The sequence below is a fragment of the Cyrtonyx montezumae genome, unplaced genomic scaffold, assembly GCF_038088225.1.
Source record: "Cyrtonyx montezumae isolate F1298 unplaced genomic scaffold, pur_monq_1.0 scaffold_14, whole genome shotgun sequence".
Taxonomy (NCBI): Eukaryota; Metazoa; Chordata; class Aves; order Galliformes; family Odontophoridae; genus Cyrtonyx; species Cyrtonyx montezumae.
The window spans coordinates 14,580,513-14,595,743 of NW_027071870.1; the positions used below are offsets into that span (position 1 = coordinate 14,580,513).

Consider the following 15,231-nt stretch of genomic DNA (forward strand, 5'->3'; position numbering starts at 1 on the left):
TTTTCTAGGTTCAAAGGAAGCCAGGATTTACAGACACTGAGAAGCATTACATGGGCTCATGTAATTTCTTGGTTTGTTTCTACTCTCATAAAAGGTTTGATCCACCAGCACCAGGAGGTGATCTACCACCACAAAGCTCCCTTTCTGAAGGGAGTTGTTAATGTCCAGGATTTATTGCAAAGCACTAGGAGCTCTAAGAATTATTCTGCTGCTGGCTTGCTGTGAAACCCTAGGCAAGTCATTTAAATCCAATATTCCCGTAATAAAAATGGGTGTATTAAATGAAAGAATACTTTAAGATCTTTAAGTGGTGTGTAAATGCAAATAGGTAGTAGCTGTTCTCATTAACATTAGTAAAGATGTTCATTAACAAGAAGATGTTTGATAGGATCTGAATCCTTTCTGTGACATGGTTGCCTGCACGAATTTTATCTGTCGACGCAGGTTTTCCTATGTTTCCAAAAATGAAATATGAGAAATGTAAGAAACTTTAAATGCATAATATCTTCCTCTTTCCCTTTAATTCTGGTTTATAAACTCCATGTGCAAGTGGGATACTAACCCGTTTTAATAATAGCAGCCATCTTCAGAGTGCTTTGGCCAACCTGTCAGTTCCATCTACCCAAGGCTCCTCTGAAATATGGGTGAGATTTATTTGAGAAATCCATGTTATCTCCTGGCTTAATTAGTTCTGGTAAAAAAAGCCATTTGTCTTGACCAGCTTGCCTGTCCTTCCCCATGCAAACCTAGCAGTAGAATATAGAGAGGAGTCTGTATTTTTATATAGTCTGCTTTACTGACCCCACTGAACTTCGCTGGGTGGACCAGCAAGCAAATACCATGCATTCATCAACAAATGCATCATCATATTCTAAAACTACACAACAACCAACACTACCTTGACACCTGATCTCTCTGAGATACTTCCTTGTTCTCTGGCTTCATGGTCATGTTCCATCCAGATGGATTGTTCCATCCACCCCTGTCCCAAATTGTTCAATACATGACAGATTCATCAGTTATTCTTTTTATGGCTTTTTATCTTTTTCATAGATTTCTATTAGTGAAAAGGTGTAATTGAACTTTGTCTTTATACTTGAGTTTGTTATGTACTATACAACGAAAGATTAGAGAGATGTTTTAATGTCAGTATTCAGCATATAAACTGAGAGAGAAGCCTTGATTTCTGTTGACTTCCTTACTAATTGCTTTCATGAGTAGTCATAGAGGCCATGACACACAACCTGAGTTTGTGTTACTCACTTATGTCATATCTCAGCTTGCAGTGACGCTAACAGATGTTGTTCCAGTGACTTTAGTTGGGCTGTAGATGAAGCATTAAATCAAGAACCATCTTTTCTTGTTCTGGCTGTGTTATGCAACATCTCATATAGTTACTCTTCCGTCACTGCCTCACTTGGCCCATCTGGGTGTTTTTGCCAGTCGAAGTGATGGTAACCATACCAAAAAGAATTTTGTTGAGCTGTGCTCAGAACCAGTTGCCTTGAAGCTTGTTTCATCTCCTTCCTCTCACTCTGATCTTCTGTGAACCATATTTTCAAGGACACATTTCAAGTCATGTTTTCAAAGCTATACTTACTTTTCATTTAGTAGGTTCAGCTTGCTTTGTGTCCAAATCTACTTAAAAGCAAGAGAGTAATATGAAACTCAAACAGCTTAGAGATAGAGCTTTAAATATTAGGGGTTTTTAATTTCTTCACAGAATAAGGAGTAACTATTCACCACTTTTTTGCATGCTTCGTTTTACTAGGATATCAGATAACTAATTTATTGATAGTAGTGAAAGGCAAACTAGATCAGCTCTAAGAATTTCATCCATGTGTTTAAACTCCAAAGAGTATTCTGCCCTTGCATATCTCTGTTCCAGTTCTCATTGCTCTTAGCAGTGGCTCTAGGAGGTCAGAATACAGCCTTTCCTGATTTCTCCCTGACTGGAAACAAGAAAATCCAAAAATCTCACAATAGTGGTAGCTCACCAGCACTGAATTTATGGATTTGACTTTGTCCAAGGAAGTGTCAAGAATTCTGCATGTTCTTATCAGCTGGCCTCCTGACCATTGACATTTATGCCTGGCTCATCACGGCTCCTGGGAACACGGTGTTCCTCAGCCTGGCCCTCAGGCATGCTCTCAGCCTGACAACCACTTTCCCTGCTGAACAAGGGAGATTCAGCACAAGATGTCAAAAAGGCACCATATCCTCTACTCTGTCCTAATAGGTGCTGCTTACACAAGAGGCTTCATGAATCACTGGGAAATGTAGAGCATAGACATAAATTCCTGCCATGCTGATCTCTTCTAATTCAGACAAAACAAAGAAATGCAAGAACAGCAAAGATGGAAATAGATTAATTCCCTTAGGCAGCTGCAGTCCAACTTGCTTCTTCAGCTGCCTCCCCTGCCCCTCACCTGCCAATGCTGAAAATCCACCATGAGATTTTGAGAAGTTTACATTATTATCACTGGAAGTAGATGATCTTTAAAGGTCCCTTCCAACCTCAGCCATTCTATAATTCTGTTTTCTTAACAGAACTACACGGCACTTGTGATTTTCTTCCGTCATTTTTCCACTATGTGTTTGAGCTGACTGACAAAACTATGCCCCCTTCCCCCCAAAAAAATCATACTTTACACCAGGAAAAAAATATTATCTCAAAATTTAACCCAATATAATCTAGCTTGTGACTTCTCTTCAGATCTTGATGAGATTTTGATTCACTTTGTGGTTCTCGTACAGATGCAATGATGGCTGAGGTTCCAAGCTCTTGAATGTACATATGGTGAATAGGATGTAGCTGAGATAAACCAGCTGAAATGATCAGAAGATTTGCCCTTCAACCTGCCAGCTACTGTTCTTTCACAAACCAGATGTCTTATCTACGCTATGCTGCTGAAGTGCAAGATAAATACTATTGATGGTGTCGATCTGGGCATACTGTGTTGATCTGAGTAGCCAAGAAAGAAGCCTGGAGAGCTGGCAGAGATAAAGTGAATCAGGAGAAGGGAAATTACAGTGCACCACTGTGCGCCATTTCATAGTTACTAAATAACTGCTCCTTGTTTCCTAGAATATTTGGTCTGAACTCATACTGTCCGTCAAATAACATGCAGTTTCTTCAATTATCAGCTTCTGACAATTATTTCTCTCCACATTGGTAACTAATATTCTTGCAATCCAAAGTGGGAGATGACACTGAGGAGTGTTGACCCAGTCAGCCCTAATGAGACTGTGCTGGTAGATGGCTGCTCACACACTTCTGGAGTTGTATGCTTGTTTCAGGAGATCAAGGTGACCCCCCAACTGCATCTGACCAATTTACAGATTGTTTTTCTGATCTTGTAGTCCTTGCAATCTGTCTCACTCAGTCTAAACAGCATTCTTACTGCTGTACAGCAGAACCATTAATTAATATTGCCATTAAAAAAACTGTAATAGAGGGATGCTTGGATTTCAAATGGATCTAAATTAAAGGCGAATAAGTGTGAAAATCACATTCACTCTGCTTTGAAATTGCTTAACGCTGTTCATATCCAGAGCCTCCAGAGCAGCAGCTGTCTGTTTATTTAAATGACACCTCTCTTTGCTTTTTGTATATGTCACCAAAAAGAAGTAGGCTGGTTATTTTTTTCTGCTGCAAATAAAGCTAACCATCCAATTTCAGTTAAATCCCCTGTATTTCCAAAGTGCTGTTTACAGACCAGAACTACCTGAGTATCCACATCACACTGAATCTTTACCCCATGCAGGTCAAGGGTTCCTTCCAGATGACTTCAGCATCACCCTGTAGAACAGTGGCACGGGAATAACAAACACCATGTCAGGGAAAGCCCTGTACATCCCATACCTCTCATCTAGTTCCCTCCAGAAGCCTGTTTCTCTGAGTTGTAAAACACTTTGTTTCCATTCATTATCAATTGTTCCTGCCTCCTTCACTCTATTTCACTAACTATCCTCATTTGCCAACTTCCTTGCAAGCATGCCCTGTCACCTGTGTTGCAATTAAGCGAGGGCTGAGGCTGGCAGTGATAGATTTCACTGTGGTGTGAATAGGGACAGCACAGAGCTGGCACTGAGTTTTGAGAAGGTGTTCAGTGTGTTTATGCGAAAAGCTTTGTCTCCTCAAGTGACCAGGTACCTTTTTATAGCCGACTGTCTCATACACAAAGAGAAGTAGCTGATAGGTACGTGTGTAGCTCTTAGACACAAGAAAAGGAAATGGTGGGGACCAAAGAAATGCCTCTGCAGTACAAACAATGTTTGATTTTCTGCCATCTATTTCTGACTCTGTAGGTGAGGGAGGCAATGGGCAGAGCAATATGCAGTCAAGACACAGAATTACAATTTCTTAAGAAAAACAATAGCAAAATAGTCATTTTATAGGCACAGCATTAGTACACAGGTTGCTGTGATGATTCTACTGGCTGCTAATAAGATTGCAGTCACTTCCAGGCTCTCAGCTGACCACCTCCTACCTCTCATAGAAGTCCAACATAAAAGGTGATTATTCCCCCAGAGACATCGCATCTAGAGTCTTGATGGAGAAATTACCATGTTTTAATGTATATAATCCATGTAAGATCAAAGAGAGATGCAGAAGGGCCGCCTACACTGAATCAGAAGAAATGCATTAATAAGGCAGAAAGGTCTGTGATCTCTTGTTCTTACAGTATCATCACATAAGCACAGCTACGTTACGAGGCTTGCAAGTGAAGTACAGTCATCACTGCAAAATAACACATCATTTTTGCATCAGATACACTCTGGCCAGCTGCTGCAGGAACAAGTATCTGTCACGGCATATGCATCTCCACCCAGACAACACAAAAGGCATGAGGGCCTGTCCATGGGGCACATCTGGGGAGCCTCTTTGATAGGTGCATGACTGTGCAGAAGCACATCCACCTGCCTAAGGGATGTGGGTGGGAGAACTCCTCACTCCATAGGGACTCCCATGTCCCACCCCACATCCCCTGCTCCAGATGTCACACAGCCCTGATGGAGAGCAGCATCCACCCTGCCCTGAGCTGTCCAGGACAGGCTTAGTTGTGGCTTCAGCTCCTCAGTTGCAGGACTCTGTTCCCTGTTCCTCTCTGCCTATAGATAACTCCAGCAGGACCCCAAACAGACTCTTCTGTACTTCTTTAAGTGAATCTATAGTACTTGCCTAAGCGATAACAGATAGAGCTGTAATAATGGAGATAATTAGCGAATGAATGGCTGACTCCATTTACAGAGGTGAAAAAAATAATTTTAATATCTTTAAGGGAAAAATCTTTAAAGCGTAAAGGCATTTTTCTCAAGTGTATATTTATATAATTAAAGTCTGTAAAAAGCATAAAATCCTTCTTCCACTGAAAAGGGGAGAATAAAAACATCTGATTGCTATTTCCAAAGAATCTGAGAATTCACTGTGACCAAAGTGCATTCAGAGCAGGATGAGACTGATTTAGCCATCTGACTTAGCTGCTGACTGCTCTGTCAGAGTAGCTGCTAATACTTCATGCCATCTTTACTGCCACAGAATGTGTGTTTGAATTCTTCCCTTCAGAACTTACACTGCCCTCTAAATAAGGCTAGTGAGAGGCACCGAGGACTCTGCAGGCTACCACTGTTTGCCACATTGACCCATCCTTGCCTATGCAGTGATCAATGGCATGGATCTGATTTGTGAAGAATTATTATTTGTGTGATGCGTTTTGGGGAGAGAGTTTGTGCACAGCTCTGGCAACAAGCAAAGCTAGTTGGTACATGAAACCTGAATCCCAGCCTGGTGTCATCCACACATAAAACTTCCCTCTCAACCAGGCACTCTCACAGCTGGCAGAGCTGCCTTTGTTGCTTTCTGGCTTTGTCAGGGAGCTAGGGACACTTCAAAAGGCTCCCGGCAAGCTGGACCTCGTTAAAACTCCTGCTTCATCCTGCATCCTGACATTGTTTATGGTGCTTCATTATTATCTACTTAATACAAGCCATGATCGTACTGCTCTGCTAAATGGAGCTGTAATACAAGCACCCGGAGTGAATTTTTCTTTGGTCGACTTCCATGCAAAGCCCTCTCTGTCTGAGCTGGAGTGTTACACTCATGCCAAAACCCCCTTCTTTCTCTATTTTTAACTGTAGTCACATCTAGGAAGCCTTAATTATTCAAGCAGCTCTTTCTTTCCATGAGCAGAAGATGAGGAGCAAGCTGCTGCCATCCATTTGGCGATGCCTACCTCCCTCTTGTGGTGCCTGGGCCAGCTGCGTAAGGGCTTAATTTTAGGTTTAGTGAGAATCAGTAGACACAACAGACTTCAGGCTTGTTATAACAGATACAAAATATTCTTTATATGTTCAGACATTTATAAAACCAAACAAAGCTAGAGAACTGGCTTTGTTGTTCCTTTAAATTAACACAAATGATTTCAAGTCTCTGATGGGAGTAAAATTTACCTGAGAAAATTCTGTTTTTTTTTTCACATGAAGCATATGTAATGTGAACTTTTGTTAAGATACAACATTTTTATGAACTCCTGAGAAACATAAATGAAAGTAGTAGGTAAATTAACTATCTGCTTTCACCATAAACTTGTATTCAATTCAACATGCTCTATGTCTCATGATACCCATCGGCTTCTTAGGCTGACTTCTAGGAAACATAAAAAGCTATAAACCCTTCCTCCTCCACTTTAAATACTTCAATATTTCCTTTAGACAAATCATGTTACTTTTTTATTCTTCATAGTTTTCTAATCAGTAAGTCAGTGTTTATTTTCCAGCAAGCTAAGCATTGTTTCCTTTTTGTCTTTTGAACTCAAGAAGACATTTGATATGAAAGAATCTAGCCATGATTGCTCTTAACCTACATGTCATCATATCTACTGCAGGTGTGAGTTGTGCAATCAAACAACAGTACCTTAAAATCAGGGCCATGCAGAGATGTCACCCATATGAACCCATGCTACTGAAGCCACACTGTTTTGCTTTATGAATTCCTTGGGTGAGGATTTTCTTCTTTATCTAGTTCACCTCTAAGACTAAAGGTCAAAATAGAGCATTCCAAAACAAACAAACTGAAATGAACAAAATGAATGTGTTTCAGTTTGTTCAGAGAAGTAGCCTTAAAGTCCCATAATTTCTAGGTTTTTCTGTTATGTCATTGCTGAGTTCCTGCTTTTAGGCCATTTTCTATGAACTGGACAATACTACTTACAGAAATAATTACAACTCCTTACCCTCCTATGTGGATCATTGCTTTATTAGGTTAAACACAATGAGGAATACAAGACTCTGGGGTCCAGCAGGGAGAGTAAAGTCAGCAACACTGGTTTCATTTCTTGTTTGATAATTAGTTTTTATCCAAACCAACTCTGCCCCATAGTTTTAAGGAATAATCCTTTCAGGGATATTAGAGAATAAACTCATTACTCTTGGATCAACCCCCTCTTTTTCTTCCACTCTCCTTGATGCGTACAGAGAAGTCACTCTAACCCTCTGTGCCTAATGACCCATGTACGCTCATAATATGGAACAATAGTTCATAATAGCACCACAATTAAATTTTTAGGGCTCGGTTGTCCTGGTTATTGCAGAGAAATAGTGTCTCAGCATGGTGCACGAATTGCATGTTCCTGTTTAAACCTGATTTGGCTACACAGAAACCATCTGCAAACTGAGTCAGTGGCCATCGTCAGGTAACAGCCAAAAATAAATAAATAAATTAAACAAGATAAGATACAAAATAAAAGGGAGCCGTGGTTGGCAACACAGCAGTCAAAAAGTCATTTTCCTTGAAGGCTTATATGCATGGCAGCAATGAGGGGGCAGATAGCTGACTGACATGCACCAGAAGACACAAATCAGTGCCACACTGAAGTATCTGCAATCCAAACAAAAACGGCAGCCGATCACATAGCTGTTAGAACTGTTCCCTGAGCCAAAAGTTGGCTGTTGTACCACTTGGAGCTGCAGTATGATTCACCCAAGACATTTTCCCATAATAATGCTAATGGAGGCTCATAATACGATAACATGGAGGGAAGAGGAATGGTTCGTGATCATCACCATTCTGGAGAACAGCCTCACAGATGCTGAAGGCAGTTATCAGCTACCACCTCAAAATAAATAAATAAATAAAATAAAAAAAGATAAAAGGAAAAAGAAAAGTCCCTGGCACACACATAATTATGGATCATATGAATCATTGAGCCTGCAACTCAACCCAAGGGTTTGGTGTTCCCAGACAGGACTGGCAACACGTTAGAACACTGTCATATTTTGCTGCCTTTTGAATGGATGTTCTCCCTCAGCTTAAGGCCACTCAGCATCTTTTCCTTCAGTGCACAGAGGGAGCGAACACTGTATCATTAAGCTGATAGCTATGACTTTCTGATATTGGTTTCTGGTAATAGCTCTGCTCTCCTGGAGCGTGTCTTTGGTGCTGGATGACTTGAGGGAAGTCACTGGAAGGTTTATGGTAGCACAGCAATCATAATATAGAGTTACATGGACATTAGCAGAACAGCAGATACGAGTTCTTAACACAGAGACATCTGTGTCCATTTTGTGTTTGTCTTCTTCAAAACAATGCCTTCTCCAATGCCCCAACACATTTCTCCTGACCATAACTCGTGCACATTTTTCTAAGTTTCCACATGATCTAACCCAGCAATATTTACTATTTACTCTGGCAAACAGCCTCAGCATGGCTGGAGGAATCTGTGCATTGTATTTGCTTTCCTGTAGAGACTGTTTACTAAGCAGAGAGTAAGACCTCTTAAAAATTCTTTATATATAAAATAAATGTAATATATTTTTCATAAATCCACAAAATGTTTTGAAAGAAAAAACACAAAATATTGTCATACAAATCTTCAACTCAAATTTGTTTGTTTGGTTGCTTGTTTTTGTGTGTGGGGAGATATTTTTGGTTGCAATCATAATAATCATTGTACCAGCAATGCCCTTTCCTTTTCCAGGGCAAGCTGTGTGTTTTATATTTTGACTTTGAAGGAAATTAAACTACAAGAGGGATGAGGCTGCTGCTGTCGCCACATTCTGGAGAATACTGGCAGGAATAAATGAACAACATTCCCCAAAACACTGATAAGCTGCAGTGCATAAATTTTCCTTTTAAGTCTAGTATTCATCAAAAGGAAAATAACATGACTTATACATGAAAAGTCAAGCCAGTGAGCCTAACTAGAAAGTGAGAGTCCTGCAGAAAAAGTTGGAGCCTTGTCACAGGTATCTGAGCAAAGCTTTGCTGTGACAGAACAGGAGATCTTGTGCAAATCAGAGGGATCTGAGGGGGAGACCTCAATACCCACAGGTCATCTGAACTCCAGTGAGACTGAACTGAGCAGCAGCAGAGGAAGATATGTTGCAAAGACACGTTGAGGTGGGGAGGAAGCTTCCTTGCCTTTGATAGAAAACGATCCAAGCAAATAAAACACTCATACTGGTGTGGTTAGCTGACTATTTCTGCCTTTTGAATTGTGAGGTGTTGGTGGCTAGATGAGAGCTTTTGGTTTAGATGAGGTTTGCTTGTTCTCAGCTGCAGCCATGTTGAGAGTTTGGTGGGGTCTGGAATTAATGTTCAAAATATAGGAATTCCCCCAGGAATGGTACCTGGTAGCTGAGTTTGAGGGGCAGAAGTCACACCTGTGGTGAAAATCAAGCAAAAACTTTCAGTCTGGGTGGGGAACTTTTAGCTAATGCACAGATGTAAGTGAAATCTCAGTGAAGGGCTCTGTGGTGCACACAGGGACATGCTTTGCTGGGAGTGGGTGCTGTGTTTTGCTGCCCACAAAACATGTTGCATTCTGGGGGATTACTTCTTTGCATCTCTGCTTGCTAGCATTAGAAATATTAAAAATTATTTATGTGGTTGTGAAATTAAGGTGATTAACTGAGGCAACATAAACTAAATTTACTCTAATATACGTGGGCATGGAGCCACAAAGTAATGTGGGAAGTTGTTTTTATTCTGTATTCCCACTAGCAAAAACCAGAGCAGAATTTGAGTCTATGGATTTGTTGTGAATAAAATATCAAACTTACTGTGAAATATGTTGCAGCTGTTTCTCATTCCATCATGCAGCTGATAAGTAGCTAATCTCCAGTTCAGGCCTCACTGTTTAAATAGGCACAGTAAAAAGTTCAGCTATCTCTGCTTGAACTACTTCAGCTGAATATCCTTAGTTCACCGCTTCTGGCCCCTATTAAATGCAATTCAGATAAAGTCTGTTTTCTACTACTATTTGTTTTTCTCTTGACACTGTTGTTATCTGCTCTTGCTAAAAGCTTTCAGATGGGAAGAATAATCTACCGAAAAAAATGTATTATTTAGCAAGTGCAAGTAAGCACCACAAATGTTAGGAGGACAGAGAACTTCCTTTTTGTTACCCATTAATACATTACTCTCCACAGGCAGCTTCACCCCCACCATTAGATCTGATCACTTTGCAGAGCTGGAACAGCCCCCAAAAATGAGAGTGCGTCTTCCTCTGTAGTATAGCAAACAAGCAGTGAGGCACCCTCTTTCCTCTTTTTGCTGCTCACCTCACTCATCTGCTTCACGAGTGTCACACACAGCTTCCCAGAATCTTCAGCCTTCATTCCCTTTCCTGGCTCCAGTTTGCCTGCTGCTAATTTCCAGTCCCCTTTGTCACGCTCCTGTTGTTGGGAGTGGTTTCTTCACCCAGCCGGGAGCAGGTTGGAAGCTGGGAATGCGGAAGCAGCTGTGAGAACAATTCAGTACAATGTTGGGTCAGATGTTAGGTGCCCCATCCTTGTGATAATTGTCTGCATTAGAGCACATTAACATGAATGCACATGCAGTAAATTAGCAATGCTCTGTGCCGAGGCACAAAATCAAGTCCAATAATACTACAAGTGTGTATGAAAAACAGCTGTGATCACTATCTAATTAATTAATAACTAGTTACTGATGAAGAGGGGAACATTTGAAGCTAAATGCATCCCTGATAAGGCCAACAAGGTTGTTTTAACATAGATTGTATTATACCGTAAGATATAAGTACAAATAATTGCTTCCACTATATCATGGCATTAGTTCCACGACAGTTCAGCTGATTACTTCTAGGTTTTATCTGTGTTTTGTAGCTGCTAGATCTGTTACCATTTTGCACCTTGTTACCCAGGATTGAAACACTGACGTCTGTTTGCATGTATAGCATGTAAGCAGGAGAAGCAGAATCAATACGATAGATATATACAGTACCTTCATCACAAAGGTTACCGCGCTCAGAAAATAGCTGATGAAGACCCAAGGTAATGAGCTGAAACATCCTGAAAGTAATTCCTAGCAGCACTAAAGACAATAATATAACTTCCCTTGACATGGGTAATCCTCCGCAGACTGAGGGTAGAATAATTTTTTCTCGAAGAGAGTTTTGTGGTTGGCTGAGAATTTGAGTGAGATATGGGCTATACCTTTGGAGTGAGGAGCAGCTCATAACTCAGGAGAGGTGGAACCTGAATGAAATCACAGAGGTCATTCTCATTTTATCACTGGGGAAAGGACGCCCTGGACATTGCTCAGCCTTTTCATACATTTAGGTAGAGGTATAGAGGTTTTTTCACTGTGGATTTCATGAATAAAAAGCCTTTAAAACAATTAAAAATAGTTGCAGAGGGACTATTTTCACTGAGTCCAAAGCCAGGCTCTTAATACACCTAATGAAGCACATCAGGTTCTGTGGTCCATGTAGAGTATGAAGCTACCAGCTAAAAATTTTTGTTCTCTTTCAGTACATTTTTGCTGCTGCAGTGCAGTGTCTGGAAGGGCCACTGAAGTCATTGGAGATGTTTGTCCATCCTTTTATCTCCCTTCTTGATAGCAGCCATTTGTGTGATGTGAATATTTCTGCAGAAAAAGTGTCTGCATGTTCTCAGACTGGTTTCCTAGTAGAATTATCATTCTGTGATCATGCTTTCTGCTGTGCCTCATAACATTTGAGACTGTTTGGCTGTATTTGATAGCAGCAAATATCTCAAGACACTCTGTTTCTATCTGTGCAGCAGGAAAACAAGGGCTTTGTAAAAGTGAGAGAAGACCAAGCTTGTGCAGGACAGAGGACAAGGCAGTTCTCCCCTGTGAGGCAGGCAGCATGTTGGCAAAGCACATGGAGACATAGTAGTGTCTCCATTTGTTGGTTTCTTCTTCTCTTCTCCACACAGGGGACCTGTACTCCCTCTTTTGTAGAGGTATGAGTCTGCTTAAGCCTGCATAGTCACAGAGAGCATAAGAAGAGGCTTAGATTTCTGAAATGCCTCCCTGTGGCTGCATAATGGGATTCTCTGGGAGCAGGGAGGGAATTGTGAAAACAAATAGGCATCTGGCAGCATCATGGAGTGCTTTGTTCTGATCAGAGCCTCAGGCAGGAACCACAGAAACGTCTCGGACTCTGAGGCCACCTCAGGTTCAGAACCATCAAGCTGTGCCCAGACCAAGTGGAGGTGCTGACAGCAGTACTGACCTGGCTCCAGCCTGGGGAGGACTTGTGCAAAAGTCTGCTCAGTCAGGGCAGACTCCTCCTTCTACACTCACTCAGAAAGGCTGGGAGATGTGGACTCGTGTGTACACGGCATCAGTGGATGCCTCAAGAAATACCTCAGAGGCATGCCCACAGAGGCACAAAGTCTGCATTTTGTGTTGAGGTAGCTGGCTGCCTTCAGCCTCTTATCCTTCCTTTGGGGTACTACATTGCACACAGAAATCTTGTTTCTATACCATGTGTGGGCACTGTAACTGTCAGTATAGGAGCACAGAATACAAGAAAGGAATAGATTTCTGTCATGCATGTTTGGCTTTCACAGCACTAATTTATTTGATTTTTTTATACAGAAACATTTTTGCTTCTGTGAGATCTGTGAGTCTATTCTTCCTTTATACAACACAGAGCAAAGTAGTGTGTAAAATTACCATTAAGCATTGGAGCATTGCCTTGGTGAACCAGGGAAAGTGAACTCTAATATGTTCCCTATGTCTGACCCCATGTCCTTAGGCTGGGGCAAGACTGCAAAAAATCTCAATGTTTGATTGGTGGGGGCAAGGGAGCACAAATATGCAAGACATCATTTATTTTATTTGCACCTGTGGTGGTAACTACAAAATTGTCATCTAAGTTTAAGGGAATTCCAGTTACATCTGTGAACAATTTCATTGTTTATCAGTGCAGTATGTTGCCAATTCAAGGAACTGATAATAATCCTAATAAAACTGTTTCTCTTAAATGCAGACATGGAACTATTAAACTCATACTTTTTTTTATTTTTCCCTAACATATCTAGTCCTGGTTTCCATGGGATTTAACTGGCAAAAAGCAAAAGATTGAGAAATGATTGATTAGAGGTTCAGCAGGAAATACAGTCAGTTCATTCTACTATGGTACACCTGTTATAGAGTAAATAGAGCAGGTGCTAAAATCCTTACTTTAGCAAAACTGAAGAAAACTGATGTTGACACTGGATTAAACAGGGACCTCTGTTGTCCTAGGCAGCTGTGAAGGGCTTGTGGTGTGTTAGGGAAAGAGGATGGTCTGTGGCACATCTGAAAACCTCGTGGCCAATAGTCCAGTATGAGTATGAGGTGGAAATTAAGTCGGTAACACGAAGACAAGCCTGTAGGAAACTTAAAATCAACATTTTTGAATCTGCATTGACATACTGGTTTTCACTGAAGCCAGTGGCAAAACTATGTTGACTTCAGCTTTCCAATTTCGAGATCTACATTTAGGGAATATCTGGAAAGAAAAAGACTCAGATACTACAATTTAAAAATCACTTTGATGGCTGTTCTCAAATAGCTGCCTGGTTCCCATTCATACCCTGAGGGTCTAATCAATGAAGGATAATTATCTCCTCTGTTTATAGGGTGATGCTTGTTCTCAGTTTGAATCAAGAACTATTGAAAGGCCATACAAAGAGAACCTGAGCATATGCGTGTATCAGGATCAATTCTGAGTTTAAATTGCTTATAATGGTTTTTTAATGCCAATGCAGATATCTCAGTGTGGCCTAAAGAGAGGGTAGCCAAAAAGGGAACTGGCTGCATCACCAGCTAGTTTTGCCTCTGTAATTGTGGGGTAAATAACGCCCAAGGACGGTACTTCACAACAAAATAGTATAGATGATAGTATATTTTGAGTAGTTCTATATAAATGGGATACAAATAATACAAAAGAGAAGATGGCTCACCTTCAGAATGACAAGGCTTGCAGGGAACTCCACATAGGAGGGATCTCTGAGAAGAGATCCTTCCCTGTTGGTGGTCAGCCCTTAAATGGGGTTTGGGAGAGGTGGAGCCAGGCTTACAGGCCTGTAGTTCCTGAGTTCTTCCTTCTTCCCTTTCTTGGAGATAGAATTGACATTTGCTTTATTCCAGTCTTCAGTAACTTCTGCCAGACACCATGAGCAGGAGTGGGAAACAGCAGAATGGTTTCAGTTTGTTTTTACTAATGAGCTGCAAGTTACTCAGCTGATTTCTGGAAAATCTACTATAATACTTTCATGGCTCATACTGTGTTGTAAGCTGGATAAGAACAAAACAGCCACTTCTGGCTTCAGTGTCTTTGGCTTTAAAATTATTTATAATTCTGTCAGATCAAATACAACCGATACAAATACAACACCTATCTAGAAGGATTATTTAATAGTCCCAAATACTCTTGTTAATAATATGTGACAGACAAGTGTGATAGGAAACCTTCCTGATTGCTCCTTGTGCAGTATCACGCTGGGATTGCAGACCTATGCTCTGCTGTTTATGTTATCTGTACTTCACTTCAGACATATTTTATTAAGGTACTTTAAAAAGGAGAATGGAACATTTTATCATATTTTCCTGCCAAACCCCTTGTGTCTATTTTTTTCCTTAAAGAATTGTTTTTATCATCTATCTTTTACTGTGTATCACAGCATTATCTTCACCTGTTAAGGGAAAAAAAAATGAATGCTGTACAGTCAGTGCACAACAGACTGACAGCAAATCATGGCATGGATGTTCCCTTCAGAATGACAGTTATACCCTAGACAGCATAGTGACTAAATAACTCATTGTGAGAAACTCCTTTTCAAAGACAGTTGTTAAATTGAAGGTATTACCAAAAGAGAACATAAGAATTATTGCTTGCTCCATGGTCATTTTTCTCAAGGTAAGGATATCTGCCTCATTTTTTGCCTTCTGTAAGAAACTAACTGAGGGAA

At 40.7% G+C, this 15,231-nt stretch overlaps 1 protein-coding gene across 1 annotated transcript in view; it reads left to right on the plus strand.

Annotated features, from left to right (window-relative positions):
* Positions 1–15,231, plus strand: part of ADARB2 (adenosine deaminase RNA specific B2 (inactive)) — a 298,031-nt gene that overhangs the window by 209,000 nt on the left and 73,800 nt on the right. The window lies entirely within an intron of this gene.